We start from the raw sequence: 6000 nt of genomic DNA on the forward strand, positions 1-6000 counted from the left end.
GTTTCCTTCTTTCTCGAACTGATCTTCTCAGGCTCGGAGTTTGTGGCTCTTCATCTTCTAATACCTCCTCTGCTGTAGAGTCTGATTCTTCCTCCTCTAGCTCAAACTCTATCTTCTTAGGTTCCTTAGGTTGGAATTCATGTTTAATAACATTTTTTACCTCTCTGAACACCACATCTTGGCTGTACACAACCTTCCTTGTTGTTGGGCTTCAAAGCTTATAACCCTTTAAACCATCCTTATACCCAATAAAGATGCACTTTTCAGATTTACTATCTAACTTGGTTCATTTCTCCTTTGGAACATGTACATATGCATCATATCCAAATACCCTCAGATGTGAAAGAGAGGGTTTACTACGAGTAAATACCTCTTGTGGATTCTTACCCTCTAACACTGATGAAGGTGATTTATTGACCAGGTAACATGCTGCCTCCACCGCCTCTACCCAGAATTCCTTTCCTAAACTGACACCACTAAGCATGCTTCTTGCCCTTTCCATTAACGTCTTGTTCATTCTTTATACAACTCCATTTTGCTAAGGTGTATATGGAGTAGTCTTATGCTATGTTATACCACGCTTGTTATAAAATTCTTCAAATTCCTTACTGTAAAACTCTCCACAGTTATTTGTCCTCAACACCTTTATCTTCTTCTCTGTATGGTTTTCCACCAAAGCCTTAAATTCTTTAAACCTGTCAAAGACTTAAAATTTCTTCTTAAGGAAATATATCCATGGATTCCTTAAGAAGTCATCTATAAATGATACATAGTACACAAACTTACCTAGTGATGGAACCTTGATAGGTCCAAACACATCACTGTGCACAAGCTCTAATATATGTTTCACCCTCTTACCACCAGAGTGGAAACTCACCAGATTCTGCTTCCTATATACACAATTTTCACAGAATTCAAAATCCAGAGAGCTATTACTCATACCTTCTACCATACCTTTACCATGAAGTATTTGAAGGCCCTTCCGTCCAATATGTCCAAGCCTTTCATGCTACAACATGGTCTTCTCTCCAGAGACCACTAGATCTTTTGCTCCACTCTCAGTAACCATATAACTATTGCACCTATCAACAACAGTGCTACCTTGTAGCTCGTACAGTGTTCCAATCCGAACTCCCAGCATCAATACCAGTGCTTCCTGAACCATCTTTCAGGTATCCTTCTCGAACACTATTTTTACACCTGCATCATCTAGCTTGCTTACATAAGTTAGATTTCTGGCTAATGCATGAATATGCAGAACATCCAGAAGTGTTCTAACCCTTCCACCTTGCAACTTCAACTTTACTTTTCTGTGACCAATGATTCTAGACTTTCTGTCATCCCCCAAGAAGACATCACCACCATCGTATTTCTCATACTCATGGAACCACTCTCTATGGGGTGTGAAGTGAAAGGATGCACTTGAATCCATGAACCATTCCTCATGATATACATGTGTACTTGAAGAAGCCAAGTACACATCCCCACCTTCATCTGAGGTGGTTCTTACCTTTGCAGAGGGAGCATCATCAGATCCCTTTCCTTTATCAGGAGCTTTAGATTCACAGTCCCTTTTGTAGTGTCCTTCCCTTCCACATTTCCAGCACACCACCTTTACAGGTTTTCCTGGAGATTTAGATATCCCTATAGATTTAGATCTCCCACTTGATGACTTATTTTTGTTTCTATTCTGGGACCATCCTCATACAAACAAGGCATCACCATTCTGGCTCTCCATATTTTTCCGTCTCATTTCCTCCATCAGCAAGGATGAGACTATTTCATCAAACTGCAAGGTAGTCGTATTGCTACCTATTTCAATGACCAGACTGTCCCACAAATTTGGTAGAGAACACAACAAACTGATGCACTTATCTTCATTTAAAATTTTAATATCAATATATAATAACTGAATTACCACAGTATTAAATGCGTTAAGATGCTCTGTCACCAAGTCTCCATCTTTCATCGTCCGGTTATACAACTTTTTCCGTAGGAACAATTTATTCACCAGAGACTTAGATTGGTACAAAGTCCCTAACTTGTCCCATAAAGCCTTAGTCGTAGCTTCCCCTGATACATTCAGCAATACTGAATCTAAGACACACAATTGTATTGTGCTCTTTGCCTTCTAATCCAACTTCATCCATTCTTCATCGGACACTCCCGTTGGTTTAGCACCTAGACCTACCGCGACCCATTGATATTTATCCACCAACAGATCCTCCATCTTGAGTTTTGACAACTCAAAACTCTAACCATTAAATTTCTCGATATCTATCTTCCCACTGCTCGCCATCTTCTTTCACCACCATAATTGATGTGGCAGATCTCCCATTGAGCAGGCTCTACCACAGGCCCGAGTGAAACCCCTCAGCAAAAAAGGAATTCCCTTGAAGCCAAAAATAGCTCTGATACCAAATTTAGGTTTTAACCCATTATAGAAATTACTTGCATACAATTCTAGAACATATAAAATAAACAATGTGAGAGAATAACACATAAAACACATATACACATAGATTTTCCCCTGTATCCTAAAACCAGGACTACTAGCTTGATTTTTCATTATGTTCCTTTCAATGTTACAATACATATTTAAATATGCCGAAACATCCAATACCATGGACCGAAAACCATCATGTCCAAAACCATGTGCGAAAATTATGCACAAAACCATAGGTAGGTCTACCCAACCTGACATAGGGTCCAAAAACAAAATTTTCTGGGGCGCTGCCCTGGACCCCATAGAGTGGGGTTACCTACACCCCTCAAACCCCCTGTGACTCCCCTCGCTACGCAATCAACACAATGAAGGGGAGCTCCGCCTCCCTTTTAACCCCATGGTTAACTATGTGGGCTAGTCGTGGAAAGAATATAACACAACCCAACATATTAATGGTGCTAGTTTGAGGTAATAATTCTTCATTTTCCCTTGATTTATCTATGTTGTGTTCTCCAGGTAGGTACTCTAATATATCACTCATCCGTTGTTTACTATATATCTCCATGAAAGCCTAGATATCATATTATTGATTTGGAAAATGGGCATCCAATGCAGAGGGAAAATAGTAATGGGAGGAGATAGATAGAGGCAATAGATTGACAGCAACAGATAGGGACATGCACTTGCAATGGTTGGAGGCAGTGGGCATGTGAAGATATTACCATTGGCACGGTATCACAAGGTGTCGGAAACCAGATAGGTGGCTTTCAGATGGGAGGGGGTTGTAGTAAGTGGTAATGAGTGAGGGGGGTGCGAAGCATGGAGCAGGTAACATGTAGTGTGGGGGGCGGGGGGGAATTGCTAAAATTTCTTTTCGCACCCCACGCCCCTTCCATTATCACATATCATAGTGAGGTGGTGTGAAGTGGCTTCCTCACCGTTGATCTGGGAGGGGAAGCGGATCACCGTACATTTGTATTTGAACTTTATCGATTAACAAAAAATCGATTTTTTCGTTTATTGACTTTGACTAGAAGCATATGAATGTTTATTTACACAAAATTAATCACCATTTAAAAAGGTAATTAAATACTAATTAAAACTTAATCTAACTTTGGCATGTTTATTCTAGAAGCCATTATTTGCCTAATTTACTTGTAATCCTAATCTAATACAACTTTGGCCAAACTTTGAGCATATTAGGCCATTAATTTATCCTATTCTATTCTATCTTCTAGTGTTCGACCAAGATTAAATAGTTTTGTGAACCTATTCTCTAATCTAAAACATAAAGTTAAATGATTTGATGAAGATTAAAGTGTATGATCCAAATCATAAGAAAAGGTTGTGGCACGTAAACAAGATGCACACAAAACCTTGATTTATTACAATGCAATTTATTTATATGAAGTGGAATTTAAACAGGCACACTTATTTTATAGATGAAAATAAATCTTCATTTAATAGCAAAGCAGATCTCCTAAACCAAACTTCTTCTCCGACTATTTTCAAAAGAACGAACACAATAGATCGCGAAGCTAAGACACCAATGTCCCAAGAACCAGAAGAGATGAAGGAGATGCAAGACAAAGGAAGTTGGAAGACCGTAGAGAAAAGAAAGAAAGCTACAACACCAATCTCGCCAAGAAAGACGAGGAGCCAGACAAGTAAAAATTAAGAAAATTGTAGGTCCGATAGACCAATTTGGTCTCAGTGGACGTTAACCACCATCATCATCATCACAATTTGGATTTTCTTTTAGTCGGGTTTTATTTAATTTTTTTTTCTTTTTTTTCATATTTCCATTTTTTTAATGCCCTCTTTTATAAATAAAAACTAACTTATCAAAAATAATTCATGTTACAAAAATATCCATAATGGTCATTGTAAAATCTTGCAATGAAATTTTATCAGAGCCAGGATCAGAGTGCGCTAGTAGAACCATCCTAGTGTTTTATTTTCTCAATAGAATCCACCACTTAATGGGATGGTAGGGACAAGGACGACATGTCCTAGAAGTCCCATCCCAGAGGTGAAACGAAGAGCATTTGAGGAGAGCATTGTGATGAGGAGAAAATGATGATGTGTTCTGGAGGTCCCATCTCAACTGTCTAAAGAGGTGTAGTCGTGAAAGCCTTAAGATGAAGCACCAAGATGACCCATCGGGATGTCATGGCAGTATCATTAGCATCTATGGCTGGAACCTATGGGTGGTTTGACAAAATGAGAAACTACCTTGCCACACCCCCTCCAGTGGTTTTGGAAGAAGTGTGAGATGGGTGTCGCAAGTAATATCCAATGTAGTGTTAGGATATTCCGACACATAGGATATAGTTAAGTTCAACTTGGTCTAGTATAGAGTTAGGTTAGAGTTAGGTAAAGTGTGTTTCTTTACCGTTGTACATTTTGTAGCTTACAATCTGACGGTCACGATATGTAGTGATTCGACGGTTCACTCTCACCTCGGTATTACCGACACTTGATCCGTGGCTTGACACCCGATTGGTCCATGAGTTCTATTTAAAGCGCATGGAGGGTCATTGTTCGGGTAATCCGTGCATGAGAGAAGCTTATGTAAATTTTCATTCTTTGATTAATAAATTGCCTGTAGTACCCACGTTGGGACAGGCCGTGGACTGTTTCCCTCCTTGCACTCTGAGGGTTTTAACCACGTCAAAAATACTGGTGTATTGATTTGAGATTTGGTTGTGAGCGGTGTCCTTTTGGTATTATTTCTGTGGAACTTACCCTGTAAATTCCTACATGGTATCAGAGCTATTTGAGGGCCGCGTCCGTTGGTGATCCAAATCTGAAGCCGGTAGAACTGCATGCGGCTGTTGTTTCCTAGATCTGCTGTTTCTGACTGCTTTCGGGCCGAGAGGACTGCTCTGTTGCGTTCGGAGCATCTGTTCCAGTGAGGAACCCCTTTCGTTTCACGCGAAAAGGTTTCCGGTAGCCCTAGCTGCGTCATTTTTCAGATCGGGAGGTATACAGTGTTTCTTTTGCAGTTTACTGTTATTTTCTCTCTGCTTATTTCGGTCTCAGTTTATTTAGCCTTTTTTTTAACCGGATCTATACCTTTCATTTCTGCGTATGCTCTTTGCCCTGTGACTCTGTGCGATCTGGGCAAATCAGAAACAGAAAGGAAGGATTTTTCTCATGCGTATGCTCTTTTCCCTGCACCTTAGTGTGATCTCGGAAAATCAGAAACATTGAGAAAAATATTTAGTTTTTCGGCTAAAGCTAACTTTGAGATTTTTTTTTTTTTTTTTAATTTCTAGTTTTTTGGCTAAAGCTAACTTAGAGCCGCAAGGTTCGTTTTTCTTTGCATATTCGTGTTGGGTTTTGTGTTTTGTGTTTTGTAGGGAAAAAGAGCTTTCTCAAGGCAAGCACGCAAACCAAGGCCCCCCCCCTCTCTCTCTCTCTCTCAAATTTTTTGTATAGATCAATTGGTTCAAAGCTATTTTAAGAGAGTAGAGGTCTTGGGTTCAAGTCTCCATTTTGTGGGGGCGGATTTTTTCATTCCCGCACATTCGCGCACTTTGCTGGCAACG

This window comes from Pinus tabuliformis, chromosome X, assembly GCF_031772625.1.
Source record: "Pinus tabuliformis cultivar Carrire ecotype Pingquan chromosome X, CPIR1, whole genome shotgun sequence".
Taxonomy (NCBI): Eukaryota; Viridiplantae; Streptophyta; class Pinopsida; order Pinales; family Pinaceae; genus Pinus; species Pinus tabuliformis.